Source organism: Gopherus flavomarginatus, chromosome 4 (genome assembly GCF_025201925.1).
Source record: "Gopherus flavomarginatus isolate rGopFla2 chromosome 4, rGopFla2.mat.asm, whole genome shotgun sequence".
Lineage (NCBI taxonomy): Eukaryota > Metazoa > Chordata > Testudines > Testudinidae > Gopherus > Gopherus flavomarginatus.
The window spans coordinates 204190289-204214484 of record NC_066620.1 but is presented as its reverse complement, the minus strand read 5'-3'; positions in this window follow the sequence as shown (position 1 = coordinate 204214484).

Sequence of the window (24196 nt, the reverse complement as noted above, 5' to 3'; positions counted from 1 at the left end):
CATGGGGGCCAAAATGGATCAGAACAGAAGCTCTGGCCTAGATCCTCAAAGGTACTGAGAATCAATGGGAGTTAGGAGCCTAAATACCTTTGAGGATCTGTACTGGAGATTCTGTTCTGATACATTTAGGTCCCCGTCCTGCAAGCTGTTCCATATGAGCACACACCTGCACCCATACAATGCCCCATTGACTTCAGTCAGGCTTTGTACACAGCAGCATGTGAACTCAGGGCTTTAGGATTTCCATCACATTTTACAGTAGGAGTCTGTTTATAAAGGGTTGTTAAATGACTAATAGATGTTTTAATAAATGGTTAATGAATTGTTATAGAGTTCAACCATCTATAACATTTTCTGCTGATGTGCTCATAATCATCCATGACACAAAGATGTTACAGATGCGAACAGTGTAACGTCTATTGACTATTTATAAATGCAACTTTAATAGAAAGTGTGACTTTCTGTGATTTAAACTGTTTTACCAGGGAGTCATAGCTTAACCTCTCCTGGCTATGCCCCACTTTCTCACTCTGCAAAATGGGCATCATCATTTCAAATATTTCAACCAGCTCTAGTTATAATAATAATAATAAATATAATATATGGAGATATACCTATCTCAGAACTGGAAGGGACCCTGAAAGGTCATCGAACTCAGCCCTCCACCTTGACTAGCAGGACCACTTATCATTAGTATCTCTCAATTAACTAAATTAAACAATTAAAATGGGTCTAATTTCCCGATATTGTTACTCAGCACTTGCTTTTTGGCAGAAATTATTTTTTCCCCGAAGTCACCAGCTTTTCCTTTGTGTTTCAGATGCTGGTGAAATAAATCAGCTGATCATAGTAAGGGCCAAATTGCTTGAAACTGCATCATTAGAAACACAGAAAATCATTAAAAATTTATTTTTAATACTTTGTTTCTCATTCATTTACCTTGTACAACTTGAAAGAATTATCTCAGGCCTAGGTGAATCTGCCAAATGTTTAAACAGATAGGGCCAGATCTACTTGTGTAAAGCCACACAGTTACACTGACTGCTGCGGATCTATGCTGATACCCATCAGCTGAGGATCTGGCCCCCTAATTTTAATACGCTGCACCTGAAGAAATAAAAAATTAGGGCTCTGTTCTGCTGTCCAGACTCATGTAACTCCCACTAACATCGTAGTGAGTTATATACAAGAATGTCTTGATGGCAGAATAGACCCTTATAGTCAGTTATTGGAGACTGATAAGTCAAATTCTGCATTCTTACACTCATCCAAAGCCATTATGCTCAATAAATGAGGGGGATAATTTGGCCTGGTATGTACACAGTATTATAAACAAAATTATTATATACAGAGTGCAGGTAGTATATAACTTTGTAGACAAGATATGCACACTAGTTCTTCCCCAGGCTTTTTTTGTATCATGAATTAGTCTTTAATTACACAATCACATGCTATTTTCCCACAGGACCGCTGCCTCAATTAGTGCACAGGAAGGATGGTGCTCACTTAAGAAGAAGCTATTCAATATTTTGTTTTATTCTCATTGTGCTATGTCTGGCCCTGTACCTTATTTACTGCACACTAGTCAAATCCTACTTGGAAAACAGAATTATTAATTTCCTCAGGGGCTTTTCTATGGCTGTCATCAATGCGGTACCTGAGTACTTGGCAAATATTAATACATTTAATCTTTAAACCACCAAGAGGTGTCTGGATGGTTTGTAAAAGTCATTGAAATTCTGCCCATGTCAGGTTTTCCCTTTGACCAAGTTGTCTCCGAATTAAAGGACAAATTTATAGCCAGTCTGAATAGCACCACAGGATAGATGAGAAACTGCTTCAACATAAAAATAGGCAGGTCTCAGAATTATATTAAGTAAGATTTCCACTGAAAATTCCAGGTTCCTTAATCCTAAGTCTTCAGTGCTATCACTCCATTCACAAGTATTACATTTTTCACTTGAATATAAAAAATGATTAACATTGCAAACAGCCACGTTTTTACTATAACCTTACACTGGAGACCTTCAATGCACAGAGCCTACATGCTGTTACTAATGTTCATATACCTTGGAAGCCATTAAAATCTGCAAAACATATCAAGTCATCTCAACTTCAGGGACGAGTACTGCAAGCAGGAGCTGAGAGAAAGAGCGCTGGTTGTTTCTTGGTTATTATTTATATTAAACCATAGTTGATAAAGTCTTTTCTGCTGTAAATTGAATCTTCCTCCTCTCCAGCCCCACCAAAAAAGGGAATCTTCCCCACATCCAGAGAAGCAGATGAAATCGAACCATAAGAAATTGGATTCAGTTCAAGAATCACTGGCCAAGTTCTGGGTCTTACGCAGGGAGTCAGACTAGAAGGTCATAATGATCTCGTCTGACCATAAAATTAAATTTATGTTCTGTTATTCTCCAAGCTTGCAAAAAAAGATGAGGAGCCAAATAAGGATCAAATCAGGACACCCCTCCAACCCCCCAAAAGGAAATAACAAATACTGTATTTTTAGAACCAGATTCCCATCCAATATGTTGGTTTTATGGCAAGAGAACGGGGCATGGGTCTGATAAGATATAGACCACAGCTACAAGTCCAGAACTGGTTTCTGATTCATATCCAAACATTCACCAACTGTGGGGGCTATTCAGAGACGGGTTTGACTTGGCCTGTTTATGGAGATAAGTTCAGTATCTCCTGAAATTGGGATGTGGATCAGGATCTGAATTCTCTCAAAGGTCTTTGGATCGAGAGTTTTGGTTTGCTTCCATCTCATGCTCTGGTGTGTGCCAATAATTCCCCCCTCCCCCACCCTCTCAGACTCTGAAACTGGAAATACCAGAAGAAAAGTTGTTCTTGAAGCATTTCTAGGCAGGGGCCCAATTCACCTTCTTCAGTGTCTGAGTGGTCTCTCTGTGGTTAATAATATACCACAGAGGGCACACGAGGGTCTTGGATAGGGTAAGCAGCAGAACTGACAGGTGTCCTGTCGGAAAGCTTATTATCACATAATTTTCTTCCCACTGTTGCAGAGCCCACATGTTTTGATAGTTCAGGGTAGCATCCTCAGTAAATCCAAACCTCAGCATTAGACTTTTTGAAATACACCTACTACTCTGTTATGGAGAGATCAGCAATTATCACTATTTAGAGATGGACTAGAAACAGCATGGTTCACTCTACTGCAGCGGTCCCCAAACTTTTGAGAGTCACACCCCCGCCTTACTCCTGTCAACGCCTCCCATGCCCACCCCGGGGCTGGGAGCAGGGCCACAGCCTGTGGGGGAGGAGAGGACATGGACAGAAGTAAGGGGGCCAAGACTGGGGCCAGGCAGGGTGGCAGGGTTGGGAGCAGAGCCGTAACTGGGCTGCAGTGAGGACCAGTAACTGGGCCCATGGCCAGGTGAGGCTCCACTCCCAGCCTTGCCCCCAGCCCTGGCCCTGGCCCAGGAATGGAGCTGCTGCCAGCAGCTGTGGCTGGGGACTGGTACAGGACCGGAAGCAGAGCCATGCCAAGGTTGGGAACAGGGTCAGGAGCAGGGCCAGGAGCTGGGGACATGGCTCGGGGTGGGACGAGCAGAGCAAGGGGTAGGAAGGGGCTGATTGGCACTTCCTTCTGACCCCCATGAGGACTGGCCCAGGCCCCGCTGCACCCTCTGGATGTTCTTCCATGCCCCCCTAAAAGAGCGTGGCCCACACTTTGGAGATCTCTTCTCCCTTGTAAGAAGGTGTATGGGAGGGATTAATTGCCGGAAAATGTTGGGATTTGCTATGACAAGAATCTCTTATAGAATCATAGCTGTCCACACAGATACCAGACACAGACTCCATAGCGATGAACATGGGGTAAATGTACTGTACCTATCTGGCTGCCACTGCACACACAAACACACTCATTACAAGCAAGAGTGGAATCTTCCACAGCACTCAGTACTATCAGTGCTAAAACCCCTATTTGCCTTCCATGAGAGTACAGTTAGGCCAATGCTGGGCACTTCTGAAAATCCCAACCCAAAGGAATACGATGTAATACAAGCATTTTTGGTCTGAGTACATGAATAGAAGCCAGGAACCTCTGAAGTCTAGTTGCAGATCTATTGTCTCATTCTGTGAGCATGGGCAAGTCACTTCACTGCTCCGTGCCTTAGTTTTCCCATCTGTAAAATGGAGCTAATGCTACTTAGCTACCTGGCAAGTGTTATGATTAATTAGTTCACTAATGTATATTAAATTAATGGAGATATCTTACCTCCTAGAACTGGAAGGGACCTTGAAAGGTCATCAAGTCCAGCCCCCTGCCTCCACTATCAGGACCAAGTTCTGGTTTTTGCCCCAGATCCCTAGGCGGCCCCCTCAAGGATTGAACTTACAACCCTGGGTTTAGCAGGCCATGCTCAAACCACTGAGCTATCCCTCCCCCTATATTAAGAACATTGAAGATAGAAAGCACTATGTGAATGCTACCAATTATTATTTACATGTGGAGTTTTGCTTCAGCTAAATATAAGTAGGAAACAAATATAATTAGTAAAAATATATAGTTAGAAACATAATTCTCAGAAAAAGGGCAACTTGTCCAAATACACTTAAGCTCAGCAGAATATTAAAGAGCCTTGCAATGATATAACTTGGAATAACTATATATAAATGGAATAACTGTGATCTGATCTTCTGAAGTGTCATGCACCCTTAGCAGCCACTGAACTCAAAGGGAGTTAGGAGTACTCAACACCTCTGAAAAGCCTGGCCACTAGAAGTGTTAGTATGCAGAGATTATTCTAGCTTGGTGGTATGAAAGTGAGATTTTATTTGTGGTTTCTCCTCCTCACCCAAGATCCCCCCCTTTTTAAAAACCTTTTTATTACTTGCTTTCACTCAAATCATATTTATTCGAATAGGATTGGAAGGATTAGATTTTTAATTGGTAAATGTCTATTTCATTGGCATAAGCAATCAACGAAAAAATATTTCCATTGATAATAATGCAAATTACATATAAACAAAGTAAGAACGTTACTTTACAATTTAAGAAAGCTTGATTTAAGGCTATTTACTTTGACATGTGATGTTGACAATTTGTACTTTAACAGTTCTAAAGCTTTAACTTTTTCAATGTCAGCATCTACTGTCATTAAATCATTATTTCTGACACTCCCTGCATGATTTCCCACAACTGGGAAAATTAGACTAGATTAAAATTGGAAAAAATTCTTAAAATCCATAATTATGCACAACTATGAACATTTACATCAGTACAAATTAAAAAATGCTTAAAAATCAACATTAATTTTTTTATAATTTTGATGGATAATATAAAAAATTGAGCTCTGCCAGGCCTATATATGAGTTGTAAATGAAGCTTATATATTGTAAATAGAACTATTAACACCTTTTTCCTGTTGATATGTGAGTTCAGTTTTCTGGGTTCCTCCCACCACAGTTAGCTGACAATCAGTAATACTATTCCTTAATAAAACAATGAATAAGAAATAGCATAAGGATGCATTTCTATAGCATCTTGCTTTCTGAAGGATCCCAAACAAACATAACTAATTTTGCAAACCCTTCATAGATTTTTTTAAGGCCTGAGGAGACCACTGTGATCATCAAGTCTGATCTCCTATTAACAATGGCCATGGAACTGGACCTCAAACTCTCTTCAGACAGGCCACTGAGCAGCAATTAGCAGGGAATTATATATCCACTGCAGTCCTAGGAGAGGACACTACCCTAGAAGTTAAAGCGTCCTTGACCCATTTCCAGTTCCCTGAGCCAGACAGTCCCCCAGATGTCAGCCATCACTGACAGGTACCCACCTCTGGTGGAAAACATAGCAGCAGTTTGAAAGTGCACAAAAACACTACACAATGGTTTAGGACAGGAAGTACAGTCTCCTGCTCAAAATGCAGAGGGGAAATTTTAGTAATCACTAAAGTAAAGTAAGCAGGAAGTAATCACTAAAGATATAATATGGTCATAATCCAGATGAAGATCCAACTGTCGTCCAAGTTTGGAGATGGTTGCCCAATATTGGGGTAAATCCTGCCCTTTCAGTGCTCGAAGGCACTGCACAGGTCTGGAGGTTGAGCTGCCACTGGGGAAAAAGAGCTCTGGCCCACTATTGGGAGCTGAAGTGCTGGCTCAGAGCCCCTTTGGAGACTCACAGGAGGGAGCTGATCTGTCAAACTGGGCTTCAAAGAGCCACCTTTAAGAGACACTGGGGCTTGTGCGGAGGAGAGAAAAGTGAGGAAGAATTGTGAGGGGGACAGAAAGGGAGAGAGAAGCCAAGGTGGTCTGGAGGGAGGGAAAGAAAGTTGTGTAGTTGGGCTGACTTCCAAGTTTTCTTTGCAAGGGACCACACAAAGAACAGTCATGCTCCTTTAGCTTGACAAGCCACCCATGCTGGTTCCAAGGGACTCATTGCTTAAGGACACCCCATATCTGAGCTAGAACAGGGACAGCCCCATTGGGTGAGTCCCCTTCTTCAGACCCTGGAGAAACTCAGGAAAAGTGGGGAGGAGAGATGGAGGAATGAAGGGAGGTCAGAGACTGGGGAAAACCAGGAAAGCTTGGAGGGACAGAGTGGTAGGGGGCAACCAGAAAGACAGGAAAACCTGGGGAAAAAGGAGAGAAATAAGGATGGGCAAGAAAGTAATACAAGGGAGAAAAGAGAAAGGCATGAAGATGGAAATAGAGAAAAGGAGAAAAGAAGTATACACATAAACATGGGTATGTGCGCGCGCACACACACACACACAGGAACTTGAGTATTTCCTGATGGAAGTGGGGGATGCTTAACAGACACAATGAATCCACTTTAAGTATAGGGCAGGATTTGAACAAGAAGGTGTAAAAAAGAATGCCATGGAAGTTGTAGGTCAATTGTAGCCCAAGTTGGGGGCAGCATACAGTAAGAGAACTATATGTTCCTCACCATATCTCCCATATCCCCTCACTCCCACCGCCACATTGAATTCAAGCACTGACTCCAAATGGGTAGGACCTCAGACTCCAGTCTTCTCTGAATGGTGGTCCCTCCAGCAGCACCGTGCTCACCTAACTCCATACTGCAACACTACTAACTGAGTATTGATTCTATGGGGAAAAAGCCACCTACTGAGACCCCAACAACATCTTCTCAGCATCTGGGTGTTTCTTGAAGATCTCCAGTCCAAGTACTTACTAGTTTGCCTTTAATATTTACAGCTGTTGTTCTACAAGGGTGGGAAAGGACCACTAGCTGGCAGAAGGGGGAAAGAAGCCCTAGCTGAATGGAGACTTGCATTCAGTATGAAAAGCCACCAAGTGGAGACTGGAAAGAAGGGGGTCAGAGTTTGCAGTTACAAGTGGGCTCCTCCACTCACCTGCAAGACCTGGAAAGGGGAAACCATGTGCTTTTTTTCACTGAGCAGATGCTGAGATGCAGTCCCCTATTAGAGAATGAAAGTTCCCTTTGAAATCTAAAAGGAAGACTTCAATTCCAATAAAGATTTTAATTCTAGTGCGTTGCAGAAAATCAAAACACCTGAGAAAAGGAGCAGAGTGACAAGACTCCTTGGCTTGTAAGCTGAAAGCTTCAGAAATTTAGAAGGCTCTGCGGCCATTTATGATATTTGCTGTTGTTTTCCAGGACTGGTTGGTTTGTTTTTCTTGCTTCCTGTAGAACTTGATACATGAAAGACTATTTCAGTGACAATACCCTTCCCCCACCCTGGGAACATGCAGTATCCATTCCATAGACTCACTGCTGCCAAACTCACATACCCACACTACCTGGCTGTATTTATCACAACAAACTTGAATCCAGTGTACAAACCAAAGCAGCTTCTATGGCGCCTTTGTTTTTTAATCATATACTTGCCATCTAGACTGAAACCAGGAAGTGCAGACACAAGAAAATAATTCAAGACCCATAATTTTATTTTGGATACACATACATGGCTCCCATGATCTCGAGTGGGATTTCTGCCTATGTATATCTGAAGTCAGAATACACTCCTTTAATTATTGTAAGTGATGGGATTCAATTGCAGGACTTGGATCCAGAGTCAAATTCGGATCCAAACTGCTGGGTCATTTGGATCCATGGTTTTGTTTTGGCCCATTACAGCAACAGGAAGTTCCTGTAAAGTTCCCAAAGTTTGGGGTGTTCAGGTCTAGGGGTTGCTTGTTTCAGCTACCTGGAGAACACCATTTTTTGTATGCCTCTGCACCTCCTGTTTTCAGCTGGGACTGGAAGCAGAAATGCCATACCACAAAAAAGCTTTCTGAGTTCAATGGGACCCGTGTGCCTGTATCCAAAGGTGGAATTTGGCCCAAAGTAAACAATGAAAAAAGGTAACTAAACATTTTTAACACCCCCCTCCCACCCTTCGAGAGTTTCAGGTTCTGTTCAAGGTTTAGACAAAGAGTTTGGGTCACTTCTTTTATCCAAACCGATTTGCCCATCCCTAATTGCAACAGCACATCTGGAAATGCTACAGCCAAGGCCCTGCCAGCACTTTCTTTATAAACCCTCCTGTTTTCAGAGTTTTGTAACTTTTGCTGAAAAAATTGAATAGCATAAAGGCTGAAACTTGATATCAAGGTTCTCAGCTGGGGAGCAATTTTTTTCCCTCTGTGTTGCTATGTTTGAAGGAAATCAAATCAAACCAGTTTTAAAGATGAGAATAAAAACAAGGGTTGGGGGAGGGGTAGGATACAGGGTTAGGAAGCGGGGGAGGGGAGTTGTGCATGTGGTTTCTGATGCTTTTTTATTTACACCCCTTGGGGGGAAAATATTGCAGATAGTATCAATCTCCAACTCTGGCAAATGCTCAGATCTAAACCTTGATTGTTGCCTTTGGCAGAGCCGATCAAAGGAATGCAAGAACCCAAGCTGCAGGAGGTGCTCCCTTAGGGTGACCAGATGTCCTGATTTTATAGGGACAGTCCCGATAGTTAGAGCTTTGTCCTATATAGGTGCCTATTACTCCCACTTCCCTGTCCCGATTTTGCACATTTGCTGTCTGGTCACCCTATTCTCCCTTGGCCATGGCACCTTCTCTGAGGCTGAAGCATGGGGCTAGGAGGAGTAGCAAGTGTCAGGACACTTCTCTTTTTTAATATAAAAAATAAATAGAAAGGTTGAGAATGGCTGGTGACTCTGGGACCGAGAGCGAACACTAGGAACCACAACTGGAAGGAAGAGGAAACTGGGAGATGATTCCTAGCAGGATGTTGAGACAAAGATGAGGCTCCCCGCTCCCTTGCCCCCTCCCCCCAAAAAAACACTTCCCAGGTTTTACACTAAAGCTAGTGCATGGGAGGATCTTCCCCTCACTCCCTTTACAGCAGTATCTAGAGGCCCAGCTAAGTTAAGGGCCCTGTTGTGCAAGGGGCTGTACACACACACAGTGAGACAGAGTCCCTGCCTCAGAAAGCTTACAATTTAAATAGATTTCAGAGTAGCAGCCATGTTAGTCTGTATCTGCAAAAAGAACAGGAGTACTTGTGGCACCTTAGAGACTAACAAATTTATTTGAGCATAAGCTTTCATGGGCTACATCTGATGAAGTGGGCTGTAGCCCACGAAAGCTTATGCTCAAATAAGTGTGTTAATTTAAACAGACAAGACAAACTATGGGAGGGGAATCACAAGCCTACAGCGTCGAAGCAATTTGCCCAAAGTCACAGTCATTCAGAGATGGAACCCAGCTTTCCTGAGCCTCAGTCTAATGCCGCATCCACTAGACCATGGGGTCATCTGACTACTAACAGCGAGTGAAAATTACTCTTGTGCAGAGGGCCAGTGCAAGGCCTGAGTACCACTGAAGTGTCACTTACACCCTAAAATTAATTTCACTCACAATGCAGCCAGGATCAATAAAGTTCTGCATTTATCCAGCATTTGGCTGATTTTCCGCTTTGCTGAGCTAGGGCAAAGTGCAAGAGATATTGGGGGACAGTGGGAGAATTAAAGAAAGTAATGCCTCCTACATTCCTCCCACACCTTCTAAAAATATGTTGGAAGACCTTTATTTTTAAAAAATCTTTCAAACCCAACCAATATTAATTTATTTTATATATGACCCTTAGCAAATATTCCAGATCCAACTCAACCCCAGGTCTTAGAAAGTTCAGATCCAGATCTGCATTTTTCCACTTGGGCCCATCTCTAGTACCTCAGCCAAAGATTATTTACACGACAGCAAGATCAAACTCAAAGAGCATTAAACGGAACTTAATGCAGCTTGAGGGAGGCGAGAGAAAAAAGAATCCTGGCAACAATTCACTTTCATTAGTTTAAAAACCTATATCTGATCTAGATGGAACTGGGTATGGTGGGAACAAATCAGGAGTTGTTTTAATAAAAGATGGACAAATCCATTTGGAAAAATAAATACACTCTTGAATCTTCCCTATTCAGCTCTCAAATTGAACCAAACTAGATTCTCTCTAAGGACAGAGAAAGTTTAGAATATAATTTTCAAATGCCCCTTGCACTTCCTGCTTTTACACAACCCTGAAACTTGAAATGCTGTAATATTGCAACAAAGGCTGTCTTGTGTTATTTCCAGCATGACCAAACGTAGGCAGCGGTGGGAAATTCATGAGAAAAGATGGGTCCTGAGCCATTACCAACCTTTAAAGGATGCAGATAAGTTAGGAAAAACATTCTAAACTGCTTGGATGCCATGGACTGAATGAAACTCAGCCCCTAGCCAATAAGAATGTTCTCAAGATTCTATGGTTAACCACTCAAATATTTAAGTTTTGATGTTCATTCAGTCCTCCTGATTATCTTCTTTAGACTGTGAGTGCATAATTTATTTCTAAATACTGAATGCAGGGACCTGGTATAGCAAATAATAAACTGCTCAGAGTCTAGCAGTCATTGTACTCCAAAATACAAAACTACATTTATGCCTTAGGTTGATGAAGTGGCTGTCCCAGGACAGACTTACAAGGAAATCATGATTACATCTGTTAGAAATGTTAAAGAAGTAGCCTGGATACTCAAAGGATTAACAATGCAAGTTGCAGTATCAAAGCCTAAATAGATATCTAGTGCTCCCTAGGCTTAGTCCATTAGCCCTACTACATTAATGTAAGTCAAGAATATGGATAGCAGAAGTAACATTGTTTAATTCACACACACGCATGATTAACAGCGTCATTCCCCACACCAGCCCTGGTGGTACTTCATGCATCAAATCCCTCCCTCCACCTGTTCCCAGTTTGATCTGCTATTGATCACAGGGTAAGACCCTTATTCATTCAGTGAAGGTGTCCACACTGTACAGGGTTTGCCAAACACATAAATATACAGCCCCATCTACTGTCTAGTGGAGTGTTAAAGGCCTTTGTGAAACCCAAGGAGATTCCACTCACCATGTCACCCTTTGTCTGCTCTTTGCTTTACATTTTCAAAAAATTCCACCAGATTTGTCAGACAAGATTTTCCTTTCCAGAAACCATGCCGGCTATTTTCTATCAGCTCATATTTTTCCAGATGTTTTGTGATCTCATCCCTTACTAATGTCTCCAAGATCTTGTCTACTGTCAAAATGAAACTTTACTGCAAATCTGTAATTCTCTGACTTCACCTTAGTCCTCCTCTTATGGAATGGGGTTACATTTGCTTTGTTTCAGTCCCTTAGTACCTTTGGTATTTCCAAAAAGCTATTAAGACTTCTTTATTGGACCGGTATCCTTTTCTGTCATCTCTTCCATGAGACTGGGGTCTAACCAGTCAAGTGCTAAAACTGTCTCTCTCTTCAGTGATTTTTTTCGTCTGACCCCCAAATTGTTCTGGCTTTCAATGTCCTTTGTTTTAATTTCTGGCATGTACTTAAGTTTTTTCTGAGTAGTTCCATAAGACCTACTTATCATGGGTGTTTGGATGAGAGTTAGACGGCTGAGACTCAGACCAGACAAGAGTGAGGTAATAGTGATAGATTGTCGAACATGACTCCTGAACATGGCAATGGTTTACAAAGCCCTTCGCTTGTAGACTAGCAGTTCACAACCAGACCGGGCTGCACTCGTTTCTTTGAAGTGAATTGGGGAGCTTGTTTCAGTGAACAGGTGTCCAAGTTATTAAAAAACCTCTTCATGAAAGACAGCTTCAGTAGAGAGTCCATGCATTCAGCGGTCACATTCACTGAGAAGGAATGCGATGCTTGGAAACAAGCTCATTCCACCCATTATGGAAATATCTGATAGATATTTATAGCAATAAAGCCAATAGAGTTCTATATAATCACCCTAGAAACCCATAGTATTTAACAGAGAATGAGATTCATTCTATGGTGTTTGTAAACCATCCTATAGAACTCTATGGCCAGGAAACAATTCTGTATTAAGTTCTATAGGTGGTCAATAAATATATGTGTTACCTTTTCATATCAAATTCTTCCCTACAAGTCTTCTTCTTAAGGGGTTATTCTCAGCTTTGGAGTCAAAGGCTGGACATCAATTTGCATGGTGGGCTGAGACCTTCCTTAGTGTAATTTTGACTGGACTTTCTCTGCCCTGTGCTGATTGACTGCTTCCTCCAATCCTCCTGCTCCCTCAGTCTCTTCGCCTCAGCCTCACGCCACACCAGCCCCTTGAAGGGCATGCCTACCCTAGAGAGCGTACAGTGGCACAGCTCTACCGATGCAGCTGGGCTGCTGTAAGGTCTCCCAGTGGGAGAGAGCTCTCCTGCTGGCATAATTAAACGGTCCCTAACAAGCAGCAGTAGCTATGTCAGCGGGATATGCTGTCTCGCCAACATAGCAGTGTCCACACTGCTGCTTTTGTTGGTATAACTGATGTCAGTCGGGGTGGGGGTGTTTTTTCACACCCCTGGGCAATATACGTTACATCAACAAAAGTGCTAATGTAGACACAGCCTTACTCTCTTCTCCCTGGACTTGCCCCTCTCACCACCCTTCCTTTCCCTTTTCTTTCCAATTGACTTATCCCCTCTTAAGTAAACTCACCCCTCAAAATCATGGAACTAACATGATGTTTGTGCCATCATAGTGTTCACTCTGCTGTTGCGTTCTACCCCTTCCACCACCTGTATTTGTCTTGTCTATTTAGATTGTAAGCTCCTCATGACAGCGACCATCTACTGCTATGGAAGTCTACAGTGCCCAGCACAATGGGACCCCATTTGTGTTTGACCCTTAGGCATGACCTTAATAAACTCAATTTTAAGAATGACAGAAGATGTGAACATGACTGGAAGGGGAAGGGTGAAACAGATTCTCCTCTCACCCCAGTGCAAGTCCAGAGAAACTCTACTAACTCCAGTGGAGTTACACCAGTGTAAAGTTGGCCTATGTGAGAAGAGATTCCAGTCCCCTATATGTTAAATGTTGGCAATATATTTGCATTTTCTTCCTCCTTTCTTTGCAGGATACTGAGGCAGCAGCTGGGTCCACAGATGGTGTTGAATGAGCAAATGCTGAACACACTCGAACTATATCTATGGTACATTTATGTCTGTTGCTGGGTTCTTTGGCAGTCTTCATTGCCAAGTCTTAGGCTACTGGTGCTTGTGGTTGGCAGTGCTGCAAATGCCTCAGGCTGGTTTCTTTACTAGTGAAGGAAAGAAGTAATCTGAAACTGTTCTTAGGTAAGCAGGATTGGCTGGGCCACCTCATCTTCATAAGAGAAGGAAGGACAGTCCACTAGTCAGAGCATTGGCCTGGGAGTTAGGAGAGCCAGATTCAATTCTCTGCTCTGCCACTTCCCAGGTGACCTTGGGCAATTCATTTAGTCTTTCTATGCCTCACTTCCCCATCTGTAAAAGGGGGATAATAGCACATCCCTCAGGGTCTTTGTGATATAAATACATTAAAGATTGTGAGGTGCTCAAATACCACAATAACAGGGTCCATATCAGTACCTTAGATGTTAATTAGTTATGATGAATTGCCAAGATCCGTGCACTCATTATTTTATTATTTCTCTAGTTGATAACCATGACTACTTTGGACCGTGTGCAGCTCTGTACAAATCCTTCCTGAGGATTTTTGTTCTAGCACAATAGAAGCTTTTTAAAAGGTTAAATAGGGATAACTTTAATTGTTAGCATCTATCACTTTTCTAACATGACCACAAACATATCAGCAAGAGCTGATTCTGATAATGCTTGACTACAATGGCATTCCTAAGTATGCCGCATACATACCAGGCATATATACTCAAAATGAGTTGATCCCTAGTGAATATTGCTGAATAGGCAATCACAGGAAGATACAGGGTTACTATGATCTTCATCCCAAATAGCCTTTCCATTGCTCTCCTGTACTTTCCAACAAACAACAACCCAATTTCCCAATGAAGCCACAGGCCTACATCTTGGCTGGTGTAAATTGATGGAACTTTACTGAAGTTGATGGAGCTCCACCAGTTGGCACCATCAGAAAATTTGGCCCTCTGGGTTTAAACTTACTTTACATAGACCCCTCTACATGTACAATAATGGCTTTGTAAGATCTGCCATTTGGTTGCATCCTCTCTGTCAGCTCATAGGAGCCCAGCAAGTACAAAGGCATAGCCTATAAAAGAGCAGAGACCAAGAATCAACAGAGGCCAAAACTTCATGGAAGGGCTCTTCCTACATGCTCTCCCCATTGCCCCATCCCCACAGCTCCAATAACATGACCAACTTGCTTGCTAATCTGCCAGAGGCCATGAGGCCACAGCTGCACTTCTAATAAGTAAACAAAGATTCTTTACTAGGGCTGGCAGAAAAGAAGGGATGAGGGTACAAAATCCTAGAAACAAAAGCAAGGTGGAGAATTTCTCAGCTACCTTCCCAGAGGCAGTCCAAAAGGAGGAGGTACATGGGTAAGCTCCCAGGGTTCCCTGGGTCTAGTACCCAAGTTGCCTCTTGAAGTTCATCCTTCTATGGGAAGGAGATACTGTCATTGGCCAAGAATTACAAAAATGGGCGCCTAAGCTTAGGTGCCTAAACGGGGTGGCTCCAGGGTCCAGCACGCCAAGCACGTGCTTGGGGCAGCAAGCCGTGGGAGGGCGCTCTGCTGGTGCCGTGAGGGCGGCAGGCAGGCTGCCTTCGGCGGCTTGCCTACAGAGGGTCTGCTGGTCCCGTGGCTTCGGCAGACCTCCCACAGACCTCCTGCCTGCTGTGCTTGGGGTGGTAAAATGCCTAGAGCCGCCCCGTGCCTAAAGTGGATTTACAAGCATAAGTGGCTTGATTTTTAAAAAGGTTGAGCATCCAGCAGCTTCCATTCATGTTGAGTGTTAAACATTTTTGAAAATCATCAGGCCACGTATTCAGATGCCTAAATATGAATTATATGGTTGCCAGTTTTGGCTGGACACATTCCTGGAGGTTTCATTACATGACATAATCTTTAATGAAAGATTAATCTTTAATTCCTGGAGACTCCAGAACAATCCTGGAGATCTGGCAACCCTAATGGGTTTAGACATCAAACTTTAGGTGCCTTTTTTAAAATCTTGGCCTTGGGCGCTTGATCTCACAGGCATAGTTTTGCTCTACCTCCAGGTTCCTGGGTGACAGCAGTACTCATGCTGCCCTTCACATAATCCCCTTGCTACCTTGCTGTGCCATTGGCCCACATCCTCTTCTACGTGTTAAAAGCTGTCGTGAAAAGGAAGCCATTTGCAATGCACAGCAAGTTTTCTTGGTCCTACAACCCCCCAGAACTGTGCAGCGTATTCTTGAGCACTATCTACAGGCACCATATCTATTAACTACATATCTAAATAAAATATAGAGCACCCCTGTAAAACTGGGAGTCTCTCTCTCTCTAGTTGACAGATACAAGACTTCCCCATGCTCCCCAAAGTATTATGCAAGGCTCCTCCCACACCTTGTCACGTCTTCCTTCTTTGCTGCTGCTGGCTCATCTCCTCGGGCCACTCTCAGGCTGCTCCTTCCCCAACACTAGTTATGCTTGTGTAACAATGCCCCTGGTTGGGCCATCTGTGGGGAAAGAACCCCGAATCCCTGAATCTAAAAGCACGAGCCTCCTCTGGTTGAGCAGAAGGAGCAGGCTCCCTTAGCGTTGAGGTGGTAGCTGACTTGCGTGATCTATTCAATAGAGAGCACCAGAGCCACACTGGGTCCATCTCCACTGCAAAAAAAAAAAGAAAGAGAGAGAGAGACTGGTAGGACAGCTGCAGCTGGTCCAGATCCTGACTCAGGCTCGTGGGCTCAAGCTGGAGAGTTAAAAAATTGCAGTTCAGACATTCAGGCTCGGGCTGGAGCCTGGGCTCTGAAACTCTGTGAGAAGTTGGATCTGGGAGACTGGGCTCCAGGCTGAGCCCAAGTATCTACACTGCTATTTTTAGCCCCAAAGCCTGAGCACGAGCCAATTGACCCTGGCTCTGAGACTCAGTGTTGCAAGTTTTTTATTGCAGTGTAAATGTACCCACTGTATCAGCATGAATTATGCTTGGTTCTCTTTGCCTGTTCCAGCCCCACCATGTGGCTGTGTAACCTGCGCTACGGCCTTAACTAACAGCCAGTTGGCTTTTCACTCATGCTGTAAAGGCTCGTGCACTAAGCTCCAGAGGTCCAAGTCTGATCCCACCCGGTTGTCGGTGTTACAGCTGCACAGCCCTCTCCCTTTCTTAGCCCTGCTCCTGGTCAAACTCTTCCGTCAACTCTACAAGAGCTTCACCTCCTGGCCGGAGCTTTCCTGCACGCTCATGCATTCCATGAGCTCTTTTACCTGGCCTTCTCTCTGCAGTCAGCTGCCTCTCTAGTTTGCTATTCACACACATGCATCCTTAGACTCCCAGTTCATTCACTTTATCCCTTCTTTTCTCTAGAGATCACTTCCTTTCCCAGGTCATGCTGCAACACGATACCCTTTACTGTCTAGATGCCAATCTAGATCCTTTAAACCCCCTTGGGGATCTGTGTCTAAGTTTTCATTCTAAAAGCGAGGTGGAGGGTGAGACTCAGCAGGGTCATGATGAATAACACTGGCGGGCATTTGTGTGTGTGAATGTTTCTTCTCTAAAGTCCAACTGAGTTCCCTGTTGGTAAGTATCAGAGGGGTAGCCGTGTTAGTCTGGATCTGTAAAAGCAGCAAAGAATCCTGTGGCACCTTATAGACTAACAGACGTTTTGGAGCATGAGCTTTCGTGGGTGAATACCCACTTCCTCAGATGCATGTAATGGAAATTTCCAGGGGCAGGTATATATATGCTAGCAAGTAAGTGTGCTCCTTTCATCAGCTTTATAGAGCTGAGCTCTGAAGGGAGTAATTAGGTCACCTGTTGTGGTTACATGTGAAGGGCAATTAAGAAAGATTATGGTAAATTAGCTCAGCAAGAGCAAGCCCTATTAAACAATTAATCATGGCCCTTGGGGATTATTAATTAACTATTTACAGCTAATTGAATGGAGTGGGGATTTTGATGAGCTGCTGCATATTCATCAAGATCAATAGAAGAGCTCTGCATGGCTGGAACTGTGGGAAACTAAGTCCAAAATGGCTTTTCAGAGGAAACGAAAAATTTCACAATTTATATTTCATTTTCTTCTAAATTTTTCAGTGCGAGGAATATTTAAGGAGCGATTCTCTCTCCCCACACTCACACAGTTCATGCCTCACATGCATTTAAAAAATTTAAAAAACCAAGTGAAAGTAAGTGCTTTCTTTGTGTTAGGGTTGAAATTAGCCCAATGAGCAACAGTGGCCAGAGATCATATGAATATTGTGCTGTGAATTCATTTAAGTCAATGCCAGCCCTTGAATAATAATGAGGGAGGAATGGTTTGGCAAAGTATTCCCCAATTTTTTTAAAATGAGAAAAAGGTTCACAAAACTCAAAATAAACCATATTGGGTGAGGGTGGGTCTCGGTCTCCCTCTAGTGGCTGGCTCACATAAGATAAGAGTCTACTATAGTTGCCAGCTAGTAGAGTTACTCCTTTAATGTAAAGAACTCCTTGCTGATGCCCATTCTAATATTAAAATGCTGTAAATAAATTTGCCCCCACTTACAGTAACTCATGATTTGCCCCCCTTTTTTTTGTTTTGTTTTTTTAAAGTGAATTTGATACTAGTGCATTTTGCTATAGTGGAAGCAGAAGGAGACTAAATCTGAAATTTAGGGCTTGTCTACATGGCGAAGTTAGTGTGGAATAATTTAAGGTGAGAATGTAAAACACACTAGCTACTTTGCATTAACACTCCATTTGGACACTCTTACTCCTCACTAAGAATGGCTTTGGGTAGCTCAGCTTAATATACTTCCAAAGCATATTAAGCTAAAGTGCATAATGGTATTCGGTGAAGAGTAAGAGTATCCATACAGAGAGTTAATGCAACGGAGCTAGGGCACATTATCTACTCCAGGCTTTTTCCCCAATGAGGACAAGCCTTTAGCCATAAAACAGCAAAGCAGACCTTTTCACTGTCACCCCCTGCTAATTTGGAACACCTGGAAATGCAAAGGAACATCTCAGCTTTCATTAAAACATGCCCTTCCCCTTGCAAAGCCAGTGCTGCTGCAGGATTAGTCCTTATGGATGCATGTGATTGATTTTCTATATTTCACATTTTCTTTTTAAAGTACTGGTTTATCTAATCCAGACCCTTAGGCCTTGTCTACGCTAAAGGGAAAAGTCGACCTAAGCTGCGCAATTTGAGTTACGTGAATAGTGTAACTCAAATCAACACAGCTTAGATCTACTTACCGCGGGGTCCACACTATGCTAAGTTGACGGGGGATGCTCTCCCATTGACTCCTCTTAGTTGTCTCGTTCCAGTGGAGTACAGAAGTCAATGGGAGAGCGATCAGTGGTCGATTTAGAGGGTCTTCATTGACCCATTAAATGGACCCACAATGCATCGATCGTCGCAGCATTGATCCTCCAGTAAGTGTAGACAAGCATCCTTAACTTTATAGTGAATAAAGCATTTTAGTCTGGCCATTATGATGTGCAACAAAGTACTGGTGTTCCACATTGTGTTCATTTATCACACATTTTTTGACCAGCTCTATTCAAGGTCCAGTGGAGGTCTTTAGACAGTTGAGAAAGGCTCTCATGATTTGCAATGATAGCAGCAGAACATGTATTGTCAAAAGCCCTCAGTATGGCGTCTGATAGTCAAATGTTTCCTGAAATAAATCTAAAACTTTGAGTTGTTGTAAAGTGTACAGTAGATGTACAGATGAGATGCTGCTTTTGTTTGAAATGAAAAATTCTTTGCAAGAGCTGTTACTGTGTTGTTTATTCACAACAAAGCACAGTGGTGGATAGTCCATTGTACAAGATTTAGGTTTGTTTGGGGATTTTTTCTTTGGTGTGGAGGAGTCAGTGCCAAGATGTTTTGCAGACCTACCAAAAAAATGCAAAAGGCAGTGTCATAACATTTTTCCCAGATCTGGACCTTAGCGTCCAAAATATGGGTGTTAGCATGAAAACCTCCAAGCTTAGTTACCAGCTTGGACCTGGTAAAGCTGCCACCAGCCAGGAATCTATACAGTGCCTGGCGCACTGTGGTCTCCCCAAAACCTTCCCTGGGGGACCTCCAGACTCAGATTCCTTGAGTCTCACAACAAAAGGGAATAAACCATTTCCCTTCCCCCCTCCGGGTGTTCCCTCCCTGGGTTCCTGGAGAGATATACAGAAGCAAGCTCCGTGAATCTAAACAGAGGGACTCCACCCTCCCTTTTTCCAGTCCTGGGAACACAAGTACTTCCCCCCTCACCCAGAGGGTATGCAAAGTCAGGTTAGTAAATCTAACACAAAGAGATTTTCCCCCCTGACTTCTTCCTCCCACCAATTCCCTGGTGAGCTGCAGACTCAATTCCCTGGAGTCCCCACTAAAGAAAAAACTCCAACAAGTCTTAAAAAGAAGGCTTTACATAAAAAAGAAAGAAAAGGACCTAAAAATGGTCTCTCTGTATTAAGATGACAAATACAGGGTCAATTGCTTAAAAGAAAAATGAATAAACAGCCTTATTCAAAAAGAATACAATTCAAAACATTGCAGCAACTACACACATGTAAATACAAAAGAAAACAATATAAACCTTATTGTCTTACTATTTTTGTACTTACAACTTGGAAACAGAAGATTAGAAAGCCAGGAGACAGAAAGGTCACTCTCATAGCCGAGAGGGTTAGACACAAGACAAAGGACAAAGAACTCACACCCAAAACTTCCCTCCACCCAGATTTGAAGAAGTCTTGTTTCCTGATTGGTCCTCTGGTCAGGTGTTTCAGGTTACTCCTTTCCAGGTGAAAGAGACATTAACCCTTAGCTATCTGTTTATGACAGGCTGTCCTGAATGATGGTTACATGGAAGGAAGTAGAAGCACAAGCTTCCTCGTGTGGTCCTGACAAGAGGTCTCACCTGGGAGACTGCCACTATTGAGAAAAATGCTAATTAACTCTGTATTCTTCTATGCACACTACTTATACATCACTATGGGGGAGGGATAGCTCAGTGGTTTGAGCATTGGCCTGCTAAACCCAGGGTTGTGAGTTCAGTCCTTGAGGGGGCCATTTAGGGAACTAGGGTAAGAATCAGTCTGGGAAGTGGTCCTGCTTTGAGCAGGGGGTTGGACTAGATGAACTTCTGAGGTCCCTTCCAACCCTGATATTCTATGCAATGGGTCTCTTACCTTTCTGATGTCAGGAGGTAGCTATGCCTCAGTTTCTCCCCAGGTCCACAGCCAGTATGGTAGTGTAGTTTGTGTCTTAGTTTCACCTCTGGCTGGGTAGCCAGTTTGATGTGGTTCAGCCCAGATCTCAGAGTCCTCCTCTTCCCTGGTAACAAAAACATCCAAGCAAAAAATATAACCCAATCCTTCACCCTTTCTAAGCTGGACAGTCCTCTGCCCATGGTCCACCCAAGTCTTCTCCCTAGAGAAAAGTGGAGCAAACGGTGGGTCTCCCTCCCACCATCTCTGGAGGTCCCAGCCTTCATTCCTAAAAAAAAGTTGGTCCACACTTCTCTCATCCCAGCCCATTTTGTTCCTCTTTTCCCCTCACATACCTAAATCTTCACCCCTCAGCACAGGGGTCAAGACTAGTCTTTTCCTCCATGGAACAATTTTCATATCCCCCATCTCCTGCCTCTTCAGGTCTCAATCTCTTTACAGAAAGCCATACTTCAGATCTTACCCAGGCCTTGGTAGCTCTCTAAAGGTGGAAAAGAAGGCTGCCATTATGCCTTTCCAGCATTCCTTGCTATCCTCACCTCCATCTGAGTTGAAATCATGAACACATTGTGCTGGGCCCCTAGGCCAGCACACTGTTAGGCCAGCACACTGTTACAGAGTCCTTCGCTATTCGTTTGAGAAGACTGGAGCATCCACTGAGTATTAAAGATAGGCTCAGACCCAAACCCTGAATCTCAACTCTTAAAAAATTTTTTTTTGAAAGCGTGAATATCAGTAATTAAAATCAGAATCTGGCACCTATGTACTAGAATGATGTAGAAGTACTGTCTAATTACACAGGCTGATTCCCCCAGCTCCAACCCTGCCCCCATGTTTTCACACTGGGTTAGATCCAAAAGGGGAAAGAGCTTACTTTCCAGTACCACTCAGATACAGGTGAAATCTCATGAGCTTTCTATCATATCCTGCCAACACTTCACAAGAGCAGCTTTTGAGATTCTATGGCTGTTACATCCTAAGCCCAGGTACTTTTCAGCCAAAAGCCCAAACTTTGAATCTGATTCAGTTCCAAACAGCTCTGCAGTTCATCTCTACCATGAGCATAGCTTGGGGGGCAGGGGGAGGTATTACCCTCCGCAAACTGCAAGCCTCAGGCAGATGCAGAATTTGCCCTCCATGTCGCCTCATTGGCCTGGCTGCAGCCACATACACCCAATATAGAAGTCAAACTATGCCTATGATCTCTACTGATTAGCAATATATATACTCTCAGTAACTGAAAATGACACAACAGAGTGCTACAGATGGAGGGAGTGTGTCTCCTGGTTGGAGCAAAGGGTTGGGAGCCAGGACTCTGGAATTCTAGTCCTTGTCCTGCCAGAACCTCAGAGTTTGATTTTTGGGCAAATCACTTAAACAGCTCTGTGCCTCAGTTTCCCTGCCTGTAGACCCTTAGTTCTTTCAAGGCCTGTTGGGAGGCTTAATTAATTACTGTTTGTAAAATACTGAGAGATCTGCAGATTTAAGGTGCAAAGAATTAGATTTTATTAGTATCTAATGCTGCTCTCACCCTCACACAATAATTGAACTTTGGCAAAGGCTCCGCAAAACAGAAACCCTTCTTTGTGCTTGGTGCGGATGGATTATGATCATTTTAGGACTCTAGCTATGTTTGTTGGCATAAACTTAGAGAAGTTCCAAACAGCCAAATGAAAAATAAATCTTATTGTACATTTATACCAAGCTGGGTTCACAGTTTCCTCTTTATTTTTATTAGATTGCTATTTTGATTTTTTTAAAACAAACAGTGGAATATAGAGTTATTTTAACTTTGAAATTTATGGTCTTCCTTACAACAGGTAGTCACAGTTGCATTCTTGCAAAAGAAAACAAAATTAAAAATATAGACACAGGAAATAAAATTAATTTTAAAATATATGAAAACATTTATTCTGTGCATCAGCCCAAGCGAACAGACATGTCTCTGACTGATACCCACCACAGACTGCAGTTTCTTGAATTGATTGATTAATAAGACAGAAATGAGGAGGTGTGAATTTATTTTGGACTTGGCCAGGATTGAAAAAGGTTTGGCACAGTTCAACTGGGCTTAATCTGCATTTTAAAGTCTATGAACGATGACCACCTACTGGCACCTTCCCATGTGTTAGGGCCCACAGAAAGGAAACATTTTTCACTAGACTTTATTTCAGCGAATGTTCCTCGATTTATAAAGGTACTAAAAAGGCAACAGCAATCCGATTTCAGACTAACAAAATACCTATTTCCCCTGGAGGACTAAAACTTGACAGAAGAGTCAAGGACAGGGGGAGCGTGTGGAGAAAATGTCTCATTGTTTAGAGGTAGATTGTTCGTGAAGATGATGTTCCACTTAAGACAAAATTAAATTCCTCTGGGGTGCTTTCGACATTAAGCATGGTATTGAAAGGTAGTAAAGAAGCAATAAATAACAGTTCAAATGGGAAAAAGCTGCTCGGGGGCGGGGGGCAGGCTGAAATGCAGAGAATTTTATCTGAGCTGGAAAAAAAATCCTAAAAGCAGAAAGATCTCACTGTGCGCCATAGCAAGGATAATTAAAAACAAAGCCGTCTTTTAAGACACAGCAAAGCTCCCCACCATCTCCTTTTCCTGGCAAAGCCAGGAAACACCCTCAGAAATAAAATAACCTTAACAAGAAAAGACATCTTCTTGAAGAAATTTTGACTCATAGTTTACTGCTTTACAAGCATTTCAGTAGAAAGATGTCCCACACTCAGGCAACAAGTAAAGAATCCACATTTTTAATGCTAGTTTAGTCTTCTCTGTGATTATTTTTACAACATCTGCAATTAAATACAGATTTTTCAACTCCCTGATTGTGACCGGATGGAAAGGGGTTTGGTGCAGAGAGAGAGAGAGAGAGAGAGAGAGAGAGAAAGAGGAAAAAAGCCATCTCTCACTGAAATGATCATTAAAAACAGCTCTGCTCTGCTTCTGTTTTATTTCATTTTGATGATTGAAATTTTCCTCATCTAATAGTAGATGGTATTTTTTCTTACACTTCAGTAATCCAAAGAAAATTTTCAAGGGGGTAGCAATTTGGGTCACCAAGGGATTGTCAGGTTTTTAAAGAAGGGCTCGGGTTGGAGGTGGAGGAGAGGAAAGACCGTAAAACTCAGAAATAGCAGATCCAAACCAAAGTATTTAACATATAGGCAGTGCTGAGATTTTAAAATGCACCCGGCAGGCCCCCGTAAAACAGTATTTGGGGGTGCTAGAACTCACGTCTTGCTTTGCCTGATATTATAGTTCCCCTTACTACTCCCTATCATACCTGCTGGGGAATTACAAATAAATAACTTGTAAAAGCAGCAAAGAGTCCTGGGGCACCTTATAGACTAACAGATGTTTTGGAGCATATTTACCCACGAAAGCTCAAGCTCCAATATGTCTGTTAGTCTATAAGGTGTCACAGGACTATTTGCTGCTTTTACAGATCCAGAATAACACGGCTACCCCTCTGATAAGTAAATAACTTGCCTCAAATCTCCACAGCACGAGTTTCATTTCAGGACTC